The 25,032-nt window shown below is 38.0% G+C and overlaps 1 pseudogene; it reads right to left on the bottom strand.

Annotated features, from left to right (window-relative positions):
- The window catches only part of LOC124982751 (antigen WC1.1-like), a 314,961-nt pseudogene that overhangs the window by 23,145 nt on the left and 266,784 nt on the right, over positions 1–25,032 (bottom strand).

Below are 25,032 nucleotides of genomic sequence, written 5' to 3' on the forward strand. Positions count from 1 at the left end.
TCCTGATAACTTTGAGAGTGTTAAGATTTACAATTAAGGCCTTATCCTCTCTAGCCTTATTAGACTTTGTTAGGCCTTTTTATGTAAACAACATCTCAGCTCTTCCACTTCCTGGTAAGAAATTATTAATTTCTATCAGCTTCATGATATTCATTGACATCTTCCAGATGCTATTTATTTTGTACTTATGGTTTTTTGTTTCTTTCAGAAAACAAGACTTTTATCCCTAGAAAGATCCAATTTCTAAAAAGGAATTTTTTACTGCTTGCCCCACCCCACATCGCCCCCTCTCAGCTCGAAACAGCAAAATGATCATCGCCCTTTTTCCTTACAGCAGTAAAAAGTTCCTAAAATTAGAGGGATAATACTAAAAATTTTAAAAGACAGTCAACATAGATAGGTAAATTGGGTTAAATCACAAAAATAAGGGCCAGTTTTGGTCCAGAAAGTTGGAGGCAAATGACCTCTGACAAATTAAAATGTTAATGCTTCCAGAACTCTTCCTCCACCCTTAGCAAAGAACCTGCTCCTGATCTAACCTGGTATTAAGTCTCTCAAACAGGTTCAACTTATGAGAGAACCAGTCAGAAGAGAACACTGATTTACAACACCCTTTCAGTCAGAAGATTATGTCTACATCAAATTGTTCCAGAAAGGACTAATGCCTGGCTGAAATGGAAGGGACCTTACTCACAATATGGACTCATCACATCTGAGTTAAGACAAGAAAAAAATGGAAAGCCCTCAGAGACCCCAACCACCATCTAAAGATAGGACTGAAAAAATGTTAATCATGTTTTTTCTCTTGCTTGGACTATGTCAGGAATAACTCCATGCTTAACCCTTCAACTTTTCAAGATTACCGAATGAGATAAATGAGATAAATACTGTTCACATGATGGGGAGGAAAAAAGGGAACGTATGGAACTCATGCATTGATCTAAATGAGTGGTCCCTGTCTTAGTTCCCTTCCTAGTGGAAATAAACTCCTCATTACACGAAACCAAAATTTCAAAACCTTAAATAGACAAATAGATCTAAACTTAAGTAAATTAAAAAATTCCCTTGATTCACTTGCTGAAGTAGTTCTATAAAATAAAAGAGGGTTAAATTTGCTGTTTTTAAAATGAAGAAAATTATGTATGCCTTGGGGGAAACCTGTTGTTTCTATAGTAACCACTCAGGTGTCATCCGTGATAGTTTATCTTTAATTAAAAAAGACTCAAGGACCAGAAGGAAAATGGAAGACCTGACAAAAATTGGTATCAAAATTTGTTCTCTTGGTCCCCCTGGTTAACTATCTTAATAACCGCAATGGCAGGACCTTTCATTCTAATTATGTTAGGGCCGTTAATCGGACCATGCATAATAAACTGTTTAACTAAATATGTTAGACATAGAATCCAATCTGTTAAGCTAATGGTGTTTCACACTCACTACAATCACCTATACACTACTAATGAATCAATGATTTGATTATGTACATAAAACCAGTGGGAAATGTGATGGGCTGACAGATCTGACTCCCTGAGAATGTTATAGGCCAAACTATAAGGGAAATGACTAAACACACTCCATTTTGCTCTGAGACTCCATGTTATATAGGAAATAAGTTTCTCCCATGGGAATACCCCACCTCTGTACCCATCCTCAGTTACTTAGCATGACATGTTTAGCAATACAAAATGACAATTTTTATGTAATGAAAATTGCTCTCTTTTGATCTCTGTTGCTCTTAACCAATGTACCATGTAAACGGTGATTGTGTGGATGTTAGTAACCATTCTTTAGTTTGTACCTAGGTAAAGGTCATTTTGACCCACTTCACCCTCTGTCGATGAGCTCATGATGTTAATGTGTAATTTTGAATCATAGCAACAGACACTTATGATTAATGTAATTTTGGGTATAAGAACCCCTACAACCCTGTGGTTGGGGCTGTTCTCCCAATAGCCATTTTTTGGGGCATTGTGTGAGACAATCAGCTGGCTGGCTTAATAAAGGACTCTCAAATTCGGACTTCTCAGTGGTGATCAGTCTGTTCTTAAGTTGCATCCCGTAACATCATGGAATAAAACATCTGAAAATGTGAGTCAAAATAAACATTTTCGTCTTATAATTGGATTATTTCAGGCAATTTATTTCAGTAATGGAAAGCTACCTAATGTGGTTATGTTAGTATGTGATCTCTGCTTACTGAAGATTCCCACACTGATGGTGAAATGATGAAAAGAAAGGAGGGTATGGAACACACCTGGACTGTTCAGCAGGTTCTCCTTCTCTGGATTTACAGGGAAATCTATCTCCTGGTACAGGACCTCTTCAACAGCATCTTCAAAAGTGGATAATGTTGGGAAAAGCAGACATTGCCCCTAGAAATATTTTCTTTACCAAAATAACAAAACTTTTCCCAATGTGCCCACTTAGAGAAATCCCTCTGGGTTTCCAGGGTCCCTTTCTTAAACTTTGTGATTCATTGAGATAGATCTAGAATTCCTGACCACCATGGATCCTAAAACCTGTCTCCACTGGCACTGTCCATGTGGGAAACTGTCATATTTCAGGGCTCCATTTTTAACCCAGAGTCATTTTATGTCTTTTAAACCTTGAAGTTCATGGTAGAGAAGACTGTTTTCTTTGTAATGAGAATAAGACTAAAACATGTACTTAAAAACAATAACACAATTGATCTAATATTATCCCTCTATACTTTTCAGGTCACAGCAATCCTAAACCCCACCTTGGTGCTCTGATCTCCTTCTGAGCAGCAGAGTTCCCAGGATGATGAGGACCAGAAAGAGAAGTGCTCCCAGGATCATACAAAGGATCCCAGGTAAGGAGAAGATACCAGGGACATCTGAGGCTGAACTGGTGCCTGGAGAAGAAAAAGGGCCATGAGACTTTAGAGAGGACCATAAGCTCAGAGGAACCCAATTATCCTGATCCCCTGTTAAGTCATCAGGACCACCAAGTCCCTACCTCAGACACCACAGATCTGCCTAAATCCCAAGATATTGTCACCCTAGATCCTGCTCTGGGCTGTGGCAACTATCTCCTGAGTCTGGTTTTAAGGAATTTCTATAATGTGAATGCTGGTGAAGCTTTGGAGCTCTCTGACTGCTACAACTTAATAACACCTGATAACAGCTTCTAACACCTGATCATCAGGCCTCCTGTAATAAGATCAGAACTGTGTAGACTCCATAGTCTACATAGTATAGAACACTGAAAATCTGCATATCTCCTCCATTACCTGGTTCAGAGCAAAAGAAGCACTTACTTCTAGGGGTGGGGCAAATTGCTGTCCTTTTACCTGGGGAAAAGAGAAGGAAAATGGAATCATTGCAGTGTGTTGCTCTGGGAATGTCCCTGGGTTCCCCCCACCACCACTGGCACATGGTTCTCCCCCAGATGCCAGGAGATCAGGCACAGCCTTCCAGAGGCAGAGTGCAGGGCAGCAGGGCAGCCTGGGAAGTCCTTTGGATGCAAACACACTCCTTCCACCCTGGCCCACTCTCCTGGTCCTGCTACTCACCAGAGCACCTCACACCAGTGTCCTCCTCATGCTTGCAGTCGCTCTGCCCCCAGGGCGCAGCAGCACAGGCCCACAGGGAGGGCTCCCTGCCCCTACACTGCACCTCGTCCAGCCAGATGCTTCCATTTCCAGGGCCGAACGCAGCCTCCCTGGGGCTTCCAGGGCAGAGCCACAGCCCAGCTGCTGACACACCACCTCAGCCTCTGCCAGGCTCCAGGAGTCATCACACACAGTGCCCCAGGAGCCTTCGTGCCACACCTCCACGCGCCCTGAGCACCGGCTGTCTCCTCCCCTGAGTCGGAGCTTCTCTCTGTCTGAAAAGGCAGCAGCACCTCCTCTTACTGCCCTGGTGGGAGGTAAGGAGCCCCTGGAAGCCATGGGGAAGGCGGGGGGTGATGAGGTACCTGTGCAGGGGGCAGTGGTTGGACAGCTCTTGGGTCTCTTTCCTGCAGGAACAGACAATGGGGAAGCACTGGGTCAGGGACAGCTGGGGTGGTCCTGCCCCAAGACAAGGCTCTCTAAGGTCCTGGGCTCAGTTCAGGTGTCAGGTGTAGAGAACAGGCTTCAGAAGTAGCTTTTGTGGCTGTATTGCTGAGATGTTCCCTGCAGTAAATCCCTAACAGCAGCTGAAATTATATTATCAGTTTCCTTGTTTGCACTGTGCCCACTATGTGAAAAATCACAAACATGATCATGCCCATGCTCATGCGTGGACACTCCAGTACACACACACACATAACCCAGAAAGAGAACTCCACTAGGAAGGGGACCTTGCCTCACTCCCTCTGCTCCTGCTAACAGGACAATGCCTGGCATGTTGAATACATTCATCAGAAGCATATATGGATGACTTCCTATGAATGCTATGAACAATGCCTCAATTTATATTTGTGGAGTGAATGAATCGATGAGTAAAATCTGAAAAATATTATTTTGAATTCTTGCTAACCAGAAAGGTGATAGAAGAAAGGTAAATTAATGTCAATGATTTGTGGTAATAAATTTTAGGCATTTAAAACATAAGTACTGAGTAATCCCAAAAGTATTTTGAACTTAATGTCCCTCTTATTGTTAATGAAAAATTACAAACATGAGTTGGGAGCCACATATGAACTACGGGTATTGTTTGAGCCCTTAAGGCAGGGAAGCTGCTTTTCTGGGAACTCCGGGATGAAATCACCTAGTTCCAGAAAGTCCAGGTCATGTTGGCACCCTGCTGTAGCTCACAGTCCCAGGTTCAAACACAGCCATCCAGAGATGATTGTAACCTGCCAAGCACCAAACACCCTGTTTATCCTAACTCTTATCCTGTTTTCCCTGAAGGTGCTCCCCACTGATCCCCTTTGGTCTGTGCTGCTATAGATACAGCAAGTGCAGTTATTTGTCTTTGTTAGGGTCAGACCCGTCAGGTATGCTTGACCCATCATGCCCATGCTTTGAGAATATGTATAATTCTTGCCTTTTGGTCTTTATTTCTTAATATACTACTTTCATAGCTTTTCACAACCAGCCCACACTTTCAAAGGTTACCTACTACCTCCCTACACAGGTCATGGGCAGAAATATAGAAAGTATTACTTTAAATAACTTGAAAGTATTCTTTAAATTAATTAAAAGTATTCTTTTACATAAAAATACAAGTAGAATTCAGGGAAAAGTATTGACAATACTTGTCTGACAAGATAGAAATGTTTGCAAACAAACTCAGACAAATACACTGAGAAAATTTAATATATTAAAGGACATAGAGGTAACATGCAGCCACGCAAAACAAAACAAAAGAATACCTATAAATGCAAAATAACACAGAGAAAATATTCATGGATCTTGTCCTAAGACCCCATTATGGGTACATATTATCCCCATTATTCTGTCAACCTCCTACCCTATGCAGAGAACATTTCTAGAAATGATGGCAGAACCTCTGTTGGGTGGTTGCTCACTTTCCAGATTGGATGTCCCACTACTACACAACATGTGGAGTCTATTGTAAAGAAAATATCACCAATATATAATGTTATGATTTATTATCACATAAGTCTCAATAGGGTGAAGGAAAAACTAAGGTGAAAGCAAGGTACAGGAAAAGAGTAAGCATTTGCCTTTCAAACATTTACCATCATCAATCATCCCATCCTCCCAAGCTGTGGATTTCAGGCAGCTACTAGCAGAGGTTCATGGGCTTTGTTTGTTTTTTGATTTTTGACCTTCTGTATGTTCTTTGACTTCAGATTAATGGTCAAGTTATTTAAAAAATCCAGCATTTTTTATCAAGATATGAAATAGGAATTGAAAATAATTATTTCTACATAGCAATATGACAACATCTGGTTCAAATTAGATATTTGCTGTGTGCAATTGTGCAGGCCTATGATTCCAGCAGTTTGGGAGCCTAAGGCAGGAGGATTGCAAGTTCCAGGACAGCCTCAGAAACTTAAGGAGTCCTCAGTAATTTAGGAAGACCCTGTCTCAAAAAAAAAAAAAAAAAAAAAAAAAAAAAAAGATATCCTGTGATCTTACAACCATTGGCAGTCATCTTGTAGTAGTAAACCTAGCATTATATAGTATTCCATATGCAAGGATGTTTATTGCAGTATTGTTTATAGATGGGGAAAAAGAGAAAACAATTATAAATAAACAGCAAAATGATTAGACCAATATCCTTGAACATAGATGCAAAAATTCTCAATAAAAGTCCAACAAATTGCATACAAAACCATATTTAAAAATAATGTACCACCATCAAGTGGGGTTCATTCTAGGGAAAAAGGGTTTTTTCAACATACAGAAAACAACAAATGTAATTCATCACATTAATTAGACTTGGAAAAAAGAATCATATGATCATCTCAATAGATGCATAAAAACCATTTGACAAAATATAGCACTCCCTTATGTTCAAAATACTAGAAAAACTAGGGATAGTAGGAACATACTCAACATTATAAAAGCAATATATGATAAACTCAAGACCAACATAATTCTAAATGGAGAAAAATTGAAAGCATTCCCTCTAAAAATTGGAACAAGACAAGGATGCCCTCTTTCACCATTATTATTTAACATTGTCCTTGAAATTCTAGCCAGAGCAATTAGAAAAAAGAAAGAAATTAAAGGTATACAAATAGGTAAAGAAGAACTCAAACTATCACTATTTGCTGATGACATGATTCTATATATAGAAGATCCAAAACATTTCACCAAAAACTTCTAGAACTCAAAGATGAATTCAGCAAAGTAGTAGGATACAAAGTAAATACCCATAATCAAATGCATTCTTATACATCAGTAATGAATCCACTGAATGAGAAATAAACTACCCCATTAACAATCACTCAAAAAATAAAATACTTGGGAATCATTCTAACAAAAGAGGTGAAAGATCTCTACAATGAAAACTACAGAACACTAAAGAAAGAAATTGAAGAAGACCTTAGAAGATGGGAAGACCTCCCATACACCTGGTTAGGGAGGATTAATATTGTCAAAATGGCCATACTATCAAAAACATTACACAAATTTAATGCAATTCCTATTAAAATCCCAGTGACATCCTTCATAGAGCTAGAAAAAGCAATCATGAAATTCATTTGGAAAAATAAGAGACCCAGAATAGCAAAAGCAATCCTTAGCCTATTCAACCAATGGTGCTGGGAAAAATGGAATGGTAGGTGTAACAAAATGAAATTAAACATTTATCTGTCACCCTGCATGAAACTCAACTCAAAGTGGATCAAAGACTTAGGCACTAGAACAGACACCCTATGCTTACTGGAAGAAAAAGTAGGCCCAAATCTTCACCATGTCAGCCTAGGATCTGATTTAACAAGAACCCCAAAATGCAAGAAGTTAAATCAAGAATCAATCTGTGGGATGGATTCAAACTAAACAGCTTCTTCTCAGCAAAGGAAAAAATCATTGATGTGAAGAGAGAGCCTACAGAACAAGAGAAAATCTGTACCACATGCACCTCAGATAGAGCATTAATCTCTAGGATATATAAAGAACTCAAGAAACTTAACACCAAAAACAAATAACCAATTAAAAATGGGCTAAGGAACTGAACAGACACTTCACAGGAGAAGATATACATTGATCAACACATGTATGAAACAATGATCAAAATTCTCTAGCAATTTGAGAAATGCAAATCAAAACTAAGATCTCATCTCATTCCAATTAGAATGGCAGTTATCAAGAACACAAGCAACTGTAAATGTTGAGCAGGATTTGGGGAGAAAGTCCACTCATACATTGCTGGTGGGAATGCATAATGGTATAATCATTATGAAAAGCAGTATGGAGATTCCTCAGAAAACTTGTAATGGAACCATCCTTTGACCCAGATATCCCACTCTTTGGTTTATACCCAAAGGACTTACAATCAACATACTACAGTGATGGAGTCACATCAATGTTTATAGCAGCTCAACTCACAATAGCTAAACTATGGAACCAACCTAGGTGTGTGTGTGTGTGTGTGTGTGTGTGTGTGTGTGTGTGTGTATGATGAGATATTACTCATATATATATAATATATATGATGAAATATTACTCAGCTTTAAAGAAGAATGAAATCATGGCATTTACTGGTAAGTGGATGGAGTTGGAGAATATCATGCTAAGAGTAATAAGTCAAACCCAAAATACCAAAAGCTGAATGTTTTCTCTGATATGTGGTTTCTAATTCACAATAAGGGGGTATAGGGAAGAAGAGAGTTACTTTAGATTACGTAGAAGGGGGTGAAGGGAGGGGAAGGGGTATTGCGGTAGGAAGGATAATAGAATGAAAAGGACATTATTACCTCATATGACTGCATGACCTCTGTGATCCTACAATATGTATAATCAGAAAAATGAGAAATTATACTCCATGTATGTATGATCTATCGAAATGTATAAATACATTTTACCATCATATATAACTAATTAGAACTAATAAAAATTTTAAAAAATAGTTATGTAAACTGATATACTATTCTGTTAAGAATATAACATTATGGAGTTGTTTTACAAGAGTGAGCTCTACTTAAGGAATATCCATAAAATATTGTTATATTACCTCAAGTACATTGCATGACAAATGTGATCCCACACTATGAATAATCAGAAAAATGAGAGTTTACACTCCATTTATGTATGATCTATCAAAATATATAAATGCATTATACTGTCATGTACAACTAATTAGAACAAATTAAAAAATTAAAAAAAGAAAAAGCAATGTAACAATAGTGTGTATGATATAATCCCAATATTGTAAAATCAAATAGAAAGACTCCATAAGAGAAATGCTTTTATCACTGTATGAGTTTAGATAGGATTCTATGAAAATGGAGAATTGGGAAAAGAGTAACTATTAAATCTGTTTACATTGGGGGAATATGAATGGATAAGGGATTATGCAATGTGAGTAATGTTCCTTTTATATTTTAATGTCTACCTTGATTTCAATGAATACTTAAGGGTTTGATTATTCCACTGTATCGAAGAGATATTTTTTCATGCTAAACCAAAAGCAAACTAGAGGGAAGAATGTAAATCCCCTAGGGTCAAAAATGTGCAAACCCAAAATCAAGTGTGACTGATTCAGGGAAGAGAGCAAAAAACATAGCACGGTGTAAGAGAAGGTGGGGTGGCCATCCCTTCATGCCTCCACTGCTCTTTGCCCAGACAGACAGACAGACAGACAGTATTACTCATTCCCTGGGGGACCTCACATGAAGAGGTTCTTTTGTGTTAATCTTAGGGTGAACCCAAACCCACCAGTAGTATTCTACTGGTCACAACTCTGACCTCTGGAGTGGCTCACAGTCTCCTCTCCCTTCCACAGGCAAGTCCTTCAAAGTCTGAGAACAGCAAGCTGACTACATCTTCCCTGGCATGTCTGCTAATTAGGCTAATTACACACTCGTAGGACATGATTTCCAGTTGTTTCTGCACCTGGGGGCCACAAAACAATATGCCAGTAATACTTCTAAAGACAGCTCACCTGCCACTCAGCAAAACAGTAATCAACTTGGGAATCAAATAAGTATATTTCCAGTGTTAAATATACAATATGTTACAGAAGACAAAGACCACAGAAGACTGTTAGAAGAGTCCAAGCAACATGTGATCTTTCCTGAACTGAGATGAGAGTGGAAGGAAAGGGCTTAAGGATTTAGGATGTATTTGCTGGTAGAGGCACAGAACTTGCTAATACTACATTGAAATTAGAGGGAGAGTGAAATGGAGACATGAAGGTGAACTGAGTCTAAGTAACTGGGCAACAATGGTGGCATTAACTGGGATGGGGAACAGAACAGGGAGAAAAAGTTAGAGGCAGGAATTGAAGCAGTGGAATAAAAGACTACTTTGAAAACTAAATTTGGGCTGTCCAATATATATTCAAGTGAAGGTATCCACTAGTAATGGAATATATGAGTTTGGATTTAAGGGCAGATTAGCTATGGAGGTTTATTATTGGGGGCCATCAGTGGAATAATATCATCTAAGGTCATAAACCCCAGTGAGATAAGGGACAGAAGAGAGCTAAGGAAGAATACAGAATCTAAAATCTAGATGTTGAACCGAGAAGTTGAAACTCTAAGACAGAATAAGAATATCAGAAAGTTAGAGTGATCATAAGAAGGAAACAAAAAAGAAGATTTACAGCTGAGTCTTTCTATTTTCAGTGAAGTTTGAGTCAAGACCATCATTTATGTGTATGAAGTGGTTTAAACAGCAGTGAGGGGGAGATCAGGGAATTTGGAGAAGATCATGTTAGAGAGAGGGCAGGAGCACATGTGAGAGAATCACAGTAGAATATGGGACCAGTGTGGAGGGTCCATCAGAGTTTGGATCACAAATTCAAAGAGACTAGCAGGATAGTTTCACATTATAACAGGATACAGTACTTGTCCACGATTCAGCAGTCCTTTCTTAGTCTAGTGCAGGTAGGGAAGAGTTAGGTAGTTGACTCAACCATTCTTGTCCTCGACTGACAGAAAAGACCAGGGAGTTGAGTGTACTTGAAGGAAGAGGATTTAATGGGGCATCATGTTGTCTGATCAGGGTAAGAGAAACTTGTGTAATCATGAGGAGAGTGAAATACTGAGAAACTGATAAGGGAAAACATTTAGAATCTGCATGAGGATGAAATATCTGGAAAAGGAGCATCAAGAATATGTTCCATAAGTAGAAGAGGCAACAGTCAGAGAAGGAATCAAGATCTCAAGCTGGACAGTTAGTGATGGTCAACAGTGTGGCCATGCACAGAGATGGGGTGAGAAGGGAGTGCTTCAAAGGGAGAAATTCAGGAACAGAGAGGTCAGGATGTTATCTCAGTTGTGTACAAGAATTCTGGCAGCACCAGGAATAGGAGACAGAGGAGCCTGATGAGTCTGGTACTGCAGCTACCAAGATGAGGGGGAGCAACAGAAGAGAGTGACACCAACAGAAGTGGTGGCTGATGCTACCTCATGGGGTAAATTCAAGTAGCTTGACATGGAGAAAAAAAATAAATTGTTGAAAATGACAAAGGAAAACTGGAAACAGCAATAATTCTATTCTAAGACTTGGCCCAGAAACAGCATTTGAAAGGGAAGCCTAGAACCTCCAAATGTTAAGGACATCAGTGTTTTCAGAGGACCATCAGGCTTTTGTCAGAACATGAAACTAAACTGGACATTACAGATCTTAAGAAGAAGATGATAGGCTCCAGTTTCCAACATGCCTCATGGAATGTTTCCTGGGAGAGGGATGGAATGGACATATTAGTTTGCAGTAGGACATGGATAAAGGCTCAGAGGAGGTAGGATCTCAACCAAGACCACTGGGATTGTGAGGAGATGAATTCAAGAAGAAAATAAGGGTAGTCCAGGCTCCTTATCTCAGCAATTCTCCATGTGTGCAGAGGATAATATGAACACACAGCTTTTCAGCAGGATTGTTATTGGGGGCATGCCTTGGAGAGGCCTCATGCTCTTCTTACCCATCCAGGTAATCATGCATCTCTCTCCCACTCTCCTGCTCTGTTCATGATGGGATTTTATCAGTACTTCAAGGTCACCATTCTCCTCCCACCTCCGAATTTACACTGATCAAATAAATGCTGTAATTACTTCCTTTATTGGACCTCTACTGCTCCTTTAGGTCTCAACCTAAATATGATATCTCTTTTCTTCAAATTGCACATTTCCACAGCACCTTTCATGCCTTTATGACACCCAAATTATGGCTGGTGTGTGTCATCGTGCTGGAGGGTAAACTCCTTGAGGACAGGGACAGTATTTTCATCTTGTTTCTCCTTCTGCCTAGAATGAAGTTTCTAGCTACAAGTCACTCAATCACTTGCCATCAACAGTCTGACCTGATAGTTTGTCTGACTAATGTAGATGAATTTCAGAGTAAAAGACCATGAACTTGAAGATACCCCATTAGCACTGGAGTTGCCCTTCACTTCCTTGAGGGTATGGGGTCGATGAAGTGCTTACTCCTAACATTTTTCCACATCTGGATTAAATGATCACCATAATACCTATGAAAAGTTTACTGAGAGGTTTAACCTTCATTACATATGAAAAAAAAAAAAAACCTAACACAATGATAGGACATAGCAAGTGATTTACATTGTGGAGGTCAAATTCCTCACTTTACTAAGAAAGTAGAGATTAATTACTATAGTCTAAGACTGCACTAACCATTTGCTTAGTTGGTTTTTCAGAGGATGAATTCATGCTTCCACATATTCAATTTAATATCCATGGCATTTGTCACAAAAATAGCTCTCAGAACAGGTTTACTTATTTCTGTCATTGAAACAAGATTGACAATTGAGACTTAAATAATCTATATTCAAACTTTCACCTTGTAGACTTATTCGAACTCATTCCTTTGGTGTGAAAATATGAAATTTCTCTAAAAACAACCTTCAGAGTGAGGGCACAGGAATAGGCAGTAGGTCACCTGAACACATGATGTAAGCTTCCTCCTTTGGAGAGCAAGATCTCTGTTTCCAAGGGTCAGAAGGACACTGCCAGAGAGAGACATCCGTTTTCATACATCGGATATTATCCACCCAACGGGGTCTAGAACCTTCTCTGTGAGGAACAGAAGAGTTGAGAATCCCACTGTCCCCACAGCCAAGGTGTCTGCAGATCACAGACAAGGTCACAGCTTCCATGGGGCTGTGGCAGACACTGCCCCAGGTGTTGTTGTAGAAAACTTCCAGCCACCCAGCACACTCCTGGTCCTCGCTCACCATCCTGAGGGCCAGGAACTCTGAAATCAAGAGGAGAACATCACAACACAGTGAGTATTTACCCCTTAGTGCTGTTTTTTCTTTATCGCTAGGTAGTGAGTGCTCATTGCTAGCTTTGCTGAAGAAATGCCCACTGTGTGGAAAGACAAAACTTTTACCCCTTTTTACCTATTTTGCTTAATTGTATGTCACTTTCTATTTCTATGAAAAAAGTGTAGTGGAAAATGAACAGGCAGGATCACTGACCTGGGGCTCTGCAGAGAGAGGGGAAAAGCTACCTGAATAAATATCTGACAGACTCTGGAAAGGGGGTGTGGACAGTTGGGTGACAGAATAGTAAGTCCCAGAAAATCAGTTCCTGATCTTGGGAGCCTGTGAATAGGTTACCTCATGAGGCAAAGGGGCTTTGCAGTCAAGATCAAGATGAGGATCGTTTTCATGATGAGATTATTTTGGATAATCCTGGATTAACTAGGTGAGCCCAGTCTAATCACATTCTTAGACCTGTATTCTCAGAAGCAGATAACTGTTTCTAGCTGTGGTCAGAGGGAGATGTGAACATGAAAAAGTGGTCAGAGGTATGCAAGGTGGTTTGAAAAAGAAAGAAGGGACCATGAGCCAAGGAATGGAGGCAACTTCTAGAAGCTGCAATAGCAAGGAAATGAGTAATCCAAGAGTCTCAAAAGAACAGCCTACTGAAACCTTGTTTCAGCCCAGCCAGACCCAGGTCAGACTCTTAACACAAACATTAGATAATAAATTTGTGTTCTTTTATGCTACTAACTCTATGCTAATTTATTATATAAGTGATAGGAAAAAAATGCAGTTGGTCTCAGGATGTTGTACCAACAGTAACTGAAGCATGAAGTCTGCAGTCAAATGAATCCTGCAGAGAATGACTGTGTCAGGGTACAGTGCTGTGAAGGAAAGAGCAGAAGTTCAGTTGCTGCAGCAGAAAATTGTAGCATGCCATTGTCTCTGCTGGAAGGACAGGTACTGTGGGAGGAGCTTCCACCCCCTCTGTCCTGTTTGTAACCCTGACCTTGCCATCGGGTTCAGACACCATCCTGCAAACCTCCCATGCCCTCCCAGGCTGTGCACAGTGTGCACCACAGACCTGAGCAGATGACTCCCGCGTCCTCCTTGTGCCTGCAGTTGTGCTGCCCCCAGCCCTGGGAAGGGCACTGCCACACATGGGCCTCCTCTCCTGTGCAGTTCAGCTCATCCAGCCAGATGGGCCCTGACCCCTCTCCAAAGTGAGCAGAGAGGGTGGCCTCCAGGGCCACTCCACAGCCCAGCTGTCTGCACACCACATGGGCGTCACTCAGGTCCCAGCTGTCATCACAGATGGAGCCCCAGGAGCCCTGCTGCAGGATCTCCACTCTCCCTGCACAGCGACCACCACCGTCCACCAGGCGGAGCTCTCTGCTGTCTGGGGAGAGACAGGGTCATGTCAGTGGGCATTTACACAGGGAAGGAGAAGGGTGTTGTGCTGGGGCCTTGCTCACCTGAGCAGGTGGCAGTGTGTCCCTCTGAGGCTGCAGAGCCTGCTGGGTCAGACCAGGAGTCATTGCACTGGGGCAGCAGCTGGGTCTGGTTTCCTACAGAAGGGGTTAGAGAGCAGGAAACTCAGTTAAAATATATATAGTAATCTAGTGAAGGCATCTGAAAGCTGTAGGATATGAGCAGTAATCTCCTATCTTTCAAACTCTTGTGTTTTATGTCAAGCACTAGGAGTGACTTCAGGAAAGTGGGAATATATCTGTGGTGCTTGAGAGCACTGTGCAGCTCCCATGGCAGCAAGACTTTTGGAGTAAAGTTCAGAGAAAAGTAAAGAATGGGATCAGCTATTTTTCCCTGGAGGCATTTGCCCATTCAAAGGTAGAAGGTGAAACTGAAAAATCTCAACATGTTTGCCACATTGCCTTGGGAGCATGTGAATGTAATTTAGGTTGAATCAAAGAGAAGGAATTGTGTTAAACAGTCAGGAAAACTATCATATTTTGTGAACTAAAAGAAGTTTTGTCATAAGGATGGTGCCTAGTTTCTCAAAACTTCAATTATTTTTGTATAAGGTGACCTTAAATAAAGTACATAGAAGAGACAAAATGAAATCCTTTCTAAAGGTTTTGTATAGTTTTTGAATACAATGTTGATCAAAAATACCACATGAAAGAGTTTAGATAGAGAATGAAGAGGAAAAAGGAGAAAAAGGGAAAGATTTTTACATAATTATTTTTGGTGTTTCCATACAGGTAATTTAAATAATTGTCCTTAGATGTCTATTAAATGGCATGATGTGCATCTTGGCAGAGAAAAGATCACAAGAATCTAATAAAAATTTGAGAATTAAAAAGTCAACAGTTAAAAATAATAATCTAGAAGATAAGTCTAAAAACAGATGATCACAGAATAGATATAGTAGAGTACAAAAACATAGGAAAATACCCAGGGTAAAGCACAGAAAGACAAGGATAGAAAATATAAATAGGGACAGGAGAGGCATGGTGAGACAACCTAAGATTCCTACATACTCTATAAGTTTTAGGTATTTAAGGCCACTATTGATAGTGCTAATAGTATAACTTAGAAAATACACAAAGTCAGATATTCAATACACATAGAGTTTTAAAAAATATTCAAAATATCTGTCATGCTCTGTCCATTGACCTGTGGGGTCCATACTCCTTCCCTTGAATCTGAGCTGACAATGTTGCCTTGCCTCTAAACAATAGAATGTGGTAAAACCTACACCGCTTGATTTAGGAACCTAGCTTAGAAAGTCATGCCTTCTCCTCTTTTGGATGTTTGCTTTATGGGAATTCTACTGTATAGAGGCTACCATGTGAATAGTGCATTTCAACAGCCCCAGGTGAACATCGAGGTACCAACCATGTGAATAAACTATCCTGGATTCCCAGCTTGGTCAAGCCTTCAAGTGACCTCAGCTCTGGATCACATTCAAGTACAACATTATGATAGATCCCAAGAGGCAATTGCCAAGAGCCCTTCCCAAATTTAAGAGTTAGGAAATCGTGAGAAAAATGAAATGTATTTTGTGTTCCTCTCCTCTCCTCTTCTCTTCTCTTCTCTTCTCTTCTCTTCTCTTCTCTTCTCTTCTCTTCTCTTTTCTTTCTTTCTTTCTCTCTCTCTCTCTCTCTCTTTTTCGGATGTTTCATGCAGCAACAGCAACCAGGACCATTACACTTAGTGTGAAATGGCAACTCTACCTTCCCGTGTTCATTGTGTCACTATTCACCGTAGCTAAGGCGTGGAGTTAACCAAGGTGTCATTGAAAGACAAATTCATTAAGACAATGTGGTATATACATAGCTATAAAGAAGAATGTAATCCTGCCCTTTGCAGCAAAATGGATGTGACTGGAGGAAATTTTGTTCTATTAAATAACCCAGACACAGAAAAACAAGTACTCCATGTTCTCTTTCAAATGTGGAAGCCAAGTGAGTCTACCTGAATGGAGAGTGGTGATTGCTATAAGCTGTACTCATAGCACCACACAGATAGTTTAAATTTCTACTTTGGAAAAAAGTCAAAGGGAATTTTCATTCATTTATAGCAAACTCAGGTAGGAATTTACATGTTCTCATAGTACTTGATTATTTTGCTTATTGCCACAGCTCAAAATTGGGACTTTCTAGAAAATTATTCATTTATATTATTAAAAAAAATCAATCCTCATAAAATATAAAGAAAAATTCCAAGAGTTTCATAGTAAAGAAGATTATATAAATAGTAGAACATGAATGCAGTGCCTTATTGTAATTTTTTTACTGTATCATATTTAGATTGTTGAAAATCTCAAAGCTAATATACTGTACTATAGTATTATAATAAGAATGACTTATGGTATTTGTTTACTGTACTGTGGCCATATAAGAAATTCTTGAAAGTATTTTAGGAGTAAAGGGACACATCCTATTATCCATCTACTCTTACTTAGTCATTCAGAAATATTACATATATTCAGGGATAAATGTGGCAGAGGAGGGAAGAATATAGAAAAATAGTAGCATTGTGGAATCTGGGTTAGGGCTACCTGGAAATTTTATACTATCTTTGAAGCTTTTTCAGAATTCTCAAAGAAAGAAAACAAGAGAAAAAAATGAATAAAATAAGAAAGAAAAATCAACCCATAAAAAAACTTCCAACATACTAGGAATAGGAAAGACAGTGGAATGAATCTGACACACTCTCGTATGTACATTTATGAATACATCAAAATGAGCCTCCACATCATGTACAACAACAACACCGGGATCCTAATTAGAATAAGATATACTCTGTATTTTTATAAATATGTCCAAATATACTCTACTGTCATATTTATCTAAAAAGAACAAATTAAAAAAAACATAGAAAACAAGTTGAATTCATTCTTAGGATATTTTGCAAAGAAAAACACTAACAGCATTAAAAACATAAAAGACATATGGGTACACCTAGTAAAAGTTAGATTTAATCTCTAAGAGAAATTAGAGATACATCCTCTAAGTCAATTATCTCCATATTCATGTGTAGGCCAAATCCAATCTCAATCTAAATGCCATCATGCATTTTTTTTGTTAAATATATCAAGTTGTTACTAAAATTTATGTGAAGTACATAATACCAAGTATGACGAATACATTAGGCAAGAAAATCAACACTATTAGAGGAGTTACTTTAAGTAATCTTCAAGAAAAGTTACTTATACATACTGGAAACTTATAATAATTAAGTAGGTAAGCATAGTTGCAAGGTTATAAAATGTCAGAAAGGAACAAAACAAAAATATCTGAACCCTGTTTAGTTCAAAGGTGACCCAGCAGCAGGGAAAAAAACTTTTCAGTAATGATTGTGTATCAACTGGATGTCCAAAACTATAATGTGAAACTATTGTGCACACCTTACACAGCATATACAATACTAATCCCAGAAAGATTGTAGTTATATGTAGAATAAAAGCAATTAAACATGTATAAGAGTGCTCTTGAAGTTTATTTTTGTGATTATATGGTAGAAAATTTCTATTTAAAAGGACATAAGAATACTAAGTCTACAGAAATGGTTCATAAGCTGTGCTTCATTAAGAAAGATTATTTTGTCCCTGAGAGAATAATATATTGAGAGTGAAAGTAAAAGGACAATGGTTAAAAACCTAATACAAATATATACATATGTGCACCAAAAGCTATTGTCATGATAATTTTTAGGATCATTATTTGGGAAGTCAGGAAGTGTCAAATCGCCACATGCGTTGAAAGAATCAATACATTGTCATGTGGTCATTTGGAAGGAAATTCTACAGTAGTAAAATTTATATGAAACTGCAAATAACAACACGACTTAATTTTAAGCATTATGTTGTGTCCAAATAGACACAAGAAGAGAATGTACTGCATGATTTTACATAAAAGTCAAAACCTGACAAAAATTTTCTTTGGCAGCAGAAGTTACAGTGGTTTTCTTTAGAGAGGAGGAGAACACAGTGACTGGAGGGTTGTGCACACCACTTCTGGGAGCTGTTGATGCTCTTTGATGGTCCAGGTTGAAGTACTTGACAGAGCTATCATCCATTGCTATACATTGTTATCTATGAATTGCAATAAATAATAATGCTTATTTAAAAATATTCCTCTGAAAAGATTCTAGGATGATGGCAGAATAGGGAGGTCCCTTCCCTGGCCTCTCTGTATGAAAGCAATAAAAGCAGACAGGAAGCATTTCAGTAAGGTGGGTGGATGAACAAAAATTAGGGGGGACTTACTGGAATTTAATAATGGACACTCAAAACAGTTTGGGGACTCAGAAGATCAATCATAATAAAATAAGGAAGAAATTCCCAGCTCCACAGCCCTGGTAATGGTTGGAGGCACAAACCAGAAAGATTCCCCCCACAAATTCAGTAAGCAATAAGAGAATTAAAGGAACCCCCATTCTCGGGAGTATTGAGGATGTCAGGGTACAGAGAGCATAGAGATCAAAGTCACTGCCTGAGTAAACAGTCAGGGACTTGGAACAATATCCTTATATGGGAAAGAAACTGCATCTCTCCTGGTGGCAGCATGTGGAGGACAGCAGAAGGAACCATTTTGCAGCTGTGGTGCAGGGGCTGGCAGCTGGGGGAGCTAATTTCTGGCAGACCCAGGTCTGACTTGGAAAAGAAGACAAGCAAACCCACACTGTGTGACAGAGAGTGTGCCTAAGTGACCAGAAAATAAAACATGGAAAGAGTTTTACACAGAGGAATACTGGTTGTGGAAAGTCACCAGGCTTATCCCTCCTCCTTACAATCCAGCTGCTTGCAGGACTGGCAAGTAGAGATGCACCTAACCAGGAATCTGAAAGGGCCTGGGTGGGAGAGATTGTTTGGGAACTGAATCAGAGTCCAGGAATTGTGGAGTCCAAAAGTAAATTACTGGGCTAAGAACTGGCTCCTACATCAAACAGTGGAACCCAAAGGAGATTCTGGGAGTGCAGTCTTCCAGCATGGACCAGAATTGCTGGGCCCTGGAGATGCACTGATTTAAAAATCTCCAGACCAATTGACATTCAGTGAAGAGACTGGAGTATACCTAAGCCTAAAACATACCTCCAGGGGTTCCACCTACAGGATTAACCATCTCACCCTAGCAACCCAACCCTGAGGGTGGAGCAAGCCTCATACTTCAGACAAACTAACCTAACTGCTGAGAGGGGAAGGTTAGAATCTTTTGAACTCCAGTAGAAACAACTGTTCAACTTTTCATCAAGATTTTTTCTTTCCTTTTTCTTTTTTCTCTCACATTTCAACATTTTTGAAACCACTTATTTTACGTACATCAGTTTATTGAAGGTTAGTATGACTGATTAGTATTTTTCAGTTTTGTTTTGTATCCTTTTATTTTTACTTTTTGTTTTATATTTTTAATCTTTAAAATTTTTTACTATATATGTGTGCATATATATGCATATTATCTCTTATAATCACTTATGTATTTCCTTGATTCTCTTTCTCTCTTTTCTTCTGCTAACAGTCAACTTCTATTACTCCCCCTTTCACTCTTCTTTAATTTTTTACTTCTATCTTCTCTCCTCCATCCTCATAATCTTAACATTCTACACCACCTCTGTTTTCCCTTTGTTCACTTTTTGAAATTTTAAATCCTTTTCAAACTTACTGTTTTTATCATAGGTAATAACTGAACAAATAATTTTTGCTTATTGTAACAAAACTGTAGATGTCTTAGTAGAAGCTGTATATTGCTTCCATTGTTGTTATTATTAGTCTCCTCTTTAATGACAAGGCGGTGAAAACATTCAGGAACACTCTTAGTCAATAGGGTAGAAACTCTATGGTTCAGATCCACATTGCTAGATGGGTAAACACACAAACAAACATGAAAAAACAAGGGAACAAATTGCCCCAAACAAGCCAAGATGCTACAGTAATGGAATCCATTGAAGCCACAGTGTAAGAAAAGTTAGAGAAGGAGTTTAGAACGTAGATAAACTGATATTTGAGGTAAAGGATAATGTAAGGAGTGAAATCATAGAGAAAATTCAGGAGGTGAAAAATCATTTCTATAAGAGATGGAGATTCTGAAAAGAAATCAAGCAGAAATCCTTGAAGAAATCAATAAACTACAATAAAAATTCAATTAAAAGCATTACTAACCAACTACACCATTTGGAATACAGAGTTTCAGCAATGAAGACAAAATATAAAATCTTGACCATGGAGAATAAAGTTGACCATGGAGAAAAGATGTTAAGAGACCAAAACAGAACTTACAAGAAATATGGGATAACATGAAAAGACCAAATTTAAGATTTCTTGGAATAGATAAAGGCACAGAGATACAAACCAAGGGAACTCACAATATTTTCAATGAAATAATATCAGAACAATTCCAAAACCTTCACAATGAAATGTAAAACCAAATTCAGAAGACTTTCAGGACCCCAAAAGTATAGAACTACAACAGATTGACACTAAGACATCTTATAATGAAAATACCTAACATACAGAATAAGGACAGAATTTTAAAGAGAGGCAGAGAAAAATGTCAGATTTTATTTTGAGGGAAACCAATTCAGATATCAGCAGATTTCTCAACCCAGACTCTTAAATCTAGGAGGACTTGGAAAAATTTAACCAAGCTATGAAAAAAAATTAATGACAGCCAAGAATACTATACCCAGAGAAATAAACTTTAGATGTGAAGATGATACAAAAATCTTCCATGACAAAAGGAGTTAAAACTTCACAACTAAAAAGTCTTAACAACAAAATATTTTCAGCAAAATATTCCATGAAGAAGAAATGAAAAATATATATAAGTGAAAACTACCAAAGGGAGGAACCACACTAAAGGAACAATCAATCAAAGGACAAACTCATTCAAATAAAATATCAGAAATAAACCAAATGACTGGGTATACAAATCATATCTCAACAATAACTTTGAATGTTAATGGCTTAAATTCATCAATCAAAAGGGACAGACTGGCAGGTTGGATTAAAAAACAAGTCCCAACAATATGCTGTCTCCAGGAGACTCACCACATAAGCAAAGACATCCACAGACTGAAGGTGAAAGGATGGGAAAAAACAAATCACTCATATGAATTGCATAAATAAGCAGGGGTTTCTATCCTCATATAAGATAAAGTGGACTTCAAGCCAAAATTAATCAGAAGGGACAAAGAAAAACATTTCATACTGCTTAAAGAAATTATACATCAATAAGGAATATGCTAAGTGAAATAAGCCAAACCCAAAAAACCAAAGGTCACATGTTTTCTCTAATATGCAGATGTTAATTCACAGTAAGGAGGGCAGGTTGCTGGAAAGAATAGTTACTTTAGATTAGGTAGAGGGGAGTAAGGCAGGGAAAGGGATATGGGGGTAGGAAGGATAGTAGAGTAAAACAGACATTAATACCTCATGTACATAAATGACTCCAAGACCAATGTGATTCTACAATATTCACAATCAGAAAAATGAGAAATTATACTCCATTTTTGTATGATTTATTAAATGCATAAATGCATTCTACTGTCATGTATAACTAATTAGAATAAATAAAACAATTAAAAAATAAATAGTAATTGTAAATATTTACAACCCAAATAATGGAGGACATGTGTAAATCAAAATCTTCTCAATTTCAAGAATTAAATAAACCAGAATACAATAATACTGGGTGACATCAGCACACCTCTCTCAATGCAGGATAGATACTCTAAATAAAAACTGAGCAAAGAAACTATAGAACTAAATAATGCAATCAATACTTTAGAATTAATAGACATATATAGAGTATTTCATCCATCAATGATGAAATACCCTTTCTTCTCAGCATCACATGGGTTCTTCTTTAAAATATACCAGTTGAGTTCTCAGAGTTCTCAGCCAAGTTCTACAAGGTCTTTGAAGAAGAATTAAGACCATACTCTTCAAATTATTCCATGAAACAGAAAAGGAAGGAACCATTCCAAACTCATTCTATGAAACTACTAACACTCTGATACCAAAACCAGAGAAAAAAACATCAAGGAAGGAAGAGTTCAGACCAATATTCCTGATGAACATAAATGCAAAAATTCTCAATAAAATTCTGGCAAATCACATCCAAAAACAAATGAAAAAGATAGTGCATAATGATCAAGTGGGATTCATCTGAGGGATGCAATGTATATTCAACATATGGAAATCAATAAAAGTAATTCATCACATCAATAAAAGACAAGAATCATGTGTTCATCACAACAGATGCAGAAAAAGTATTTGAAAAAACACAGCATCCCCTCATGTTGAAAACACTAGAAAAACTAGGTATAGTAGGAACATACCTCAACATTATAAAAGCTATATATGCTAAACCCAGGGCAATGTCATTCTAAAAGGAGAAAAATGGGAAGTGTTCACTCTAAAAAATTGAACAAGATAAGGATGAACTCTTTCACCTCTCTTTTCAGCATCATCCTAGAAATTCTGGAGAGTGCAATTAGAAAGATGAAAAATTAAAGGGATATTAATAGGAAAAGAAGAATTCAAAATATTCCTATTTGCTGATGACATGGTACTATATTTAGAAAACTGAAAACATTCCATCAGAAAACTTCTAGAACTCATAAACAAATCAACAGAGACAGGATATAAAATTAACACCCATAAGTCAATCATGTTCCTATACATCAGTGATGAATCCACTGCAACAGAAAATAGGAAAACAACCCCATAAATAGCACTAAAAATTAGAAAGTTGATATAAAAAAAGAGGTGAAAAACCTCTACAATGAAAACTACAGAACACTAAAGAAAGAAATTGAAGAAGACTTTAGAAGATGGAAAGATCTCCCATGTTCATGGATAGGCAGAATTAACATTGTCAAATTGACCAAACGACCAATAACACTATACAGATTTAAAGCAATTTCTATTAAATTCCACGGACATTCTTCATAGAAATGGAAAAAGCAGTCATGAAATTCATTTGGAAAAATGAAAGACCCAGAATGGCCAAAGTAATCCGTAGCAAGAAAAGCAAAGCAGGAGGCATCACAAGACCAGACCTTAAATTACACTAAAGAGTTATAGTAACTAAAACAGCATATATTGGCACCAAAACAGACATGTAGACCAATGGTACAGAATAGAAGACACCTGGGCAAATCCACATGCATATACAGTTATCTCATACTAGACACAGGTGCCAAAAACATACATTCGAGAAAAGTTGGTTTCTTCAACAAATGGTGCTGGGAAAATTGAAACTCCATATGTAGCAAAATGAAATTGAACCCCTGTCTCTCACCCTGCACAAAAATCAACTCAATGTGGATCAAGGACTTAGGCATTAGATGAGAGACCCTGTGCCTAATAAAAGAAATACCCAAATCACTACCATGTCAGCCTAGAAATTGAATTCCTCCATAAGACTCCTAAAGTGCAAGAAGTAATATCAAGAATCAACAAATGGAATGGATTCAAAGTAAAACACTTTTTCATAGCAAAGAAAACCATCAAGAGCAGGAAGAGAGAGCCTACAGAATGGGAGAAAATCTTTGCCACCTGCACCTCAGATAGAGCATTACTCTACCAGATAGATAAAGAACTCAAAACACTTAACACTGAAAACCCAAGTAATCCAATTAATAAATAGGCAAAGGAACTGAACAAGCACTTCATGGAAGAAGAAATATGATAAGTCAAGAAATACACGAAAAAAAGTTCATCATCTCTACCAATTCAAGAAATGCTAATCAAAACTACTCTAAGATTTCATCTCATTCCAGTCAGAATGGCAATTATCAAGAATACAAGAAACTAAATGACATTCCTCATAGAAGAGAAAATTAATCATGCAATTCATTTGGAAAAATGATACACCCAGAATAGCAAAAGTAATCTTAATAAGAAAACTGAAGCAGGAGGCATCACAATACAGACCTCAAACTGTACTACAGAGCTATAGTATTAGAAATAGCATGGTATTGGCACCAAAACAGACTCATAGACCAATGGTACAGAATAGAAGACACATGGACAACCCCACATAAATGCAGTAGTATCTCATAGTAGACCGAGGTGCCAAAAATATTGACTGGATTAATGATAGCCTATTCAACAAATGGTGCTGGAAAAAATGGAAAGTCATATGTAAGAAACTGAAATTAAACCTTTATCTCTCACCCTGTGAAAAACTCAACTCAAAGTGAATCAAAGACTAAGGCACTAGAATAGAGACCCTGTGACTACCAGAAGAAAAAGTTGCCCAAATCTCCACCACGTTGGCCTAGGATCTGACTTCCTTAACAAGAACCCTAAAGTGCAAGAAGTTAAATCAAGAATCAAAATGTAAAAAAAAAAAAAAAAAAAAAAAAAAAAGAATCAGAGAGGAACAAAAAACAAAAAACAAAAAACAAAAAAAAAAAGAATCAATCAGTGGGATGGATTCAAACTAAACAGCTTCTTCTCAGCAAAGGAAACAATCAATGATGTGAAGAGAGAGCCTACAGAGTGGGAGAAAATCTTTACCACATGCACCTCAGATAGAGCATTAATCTCTAGGCTATATAAACTCAAAAAAACTTAATGCCCAAAAAACACATAACCAACCAATAAATGGGCTATGGTACTGAAAAGACATTTCACAAAAGAAGATATACAATCTTTCAGGGTCCAGCCCTACCAGGGGTCGGGGGTCCTAGATGGATGGGAGGCATCGGTGTGGTGGAGAAACAGCACACAGAGACACCAAGTGTT

This window comes from Sciurus carolinensis, chromosome 4 (genome assembly GCF_902686445.1).
Source record: "Sciurus carolinensis chromosome 4, mSciCar1.2, whole genome shotgun sequence".
Taxonomy (NCBI): domain Eukaryota; kingdom Metazoa; phylum Chordata; class Mammalia; order Rodentia; family Sciuridae; genus Sciurus; species Sciurus carolinensis.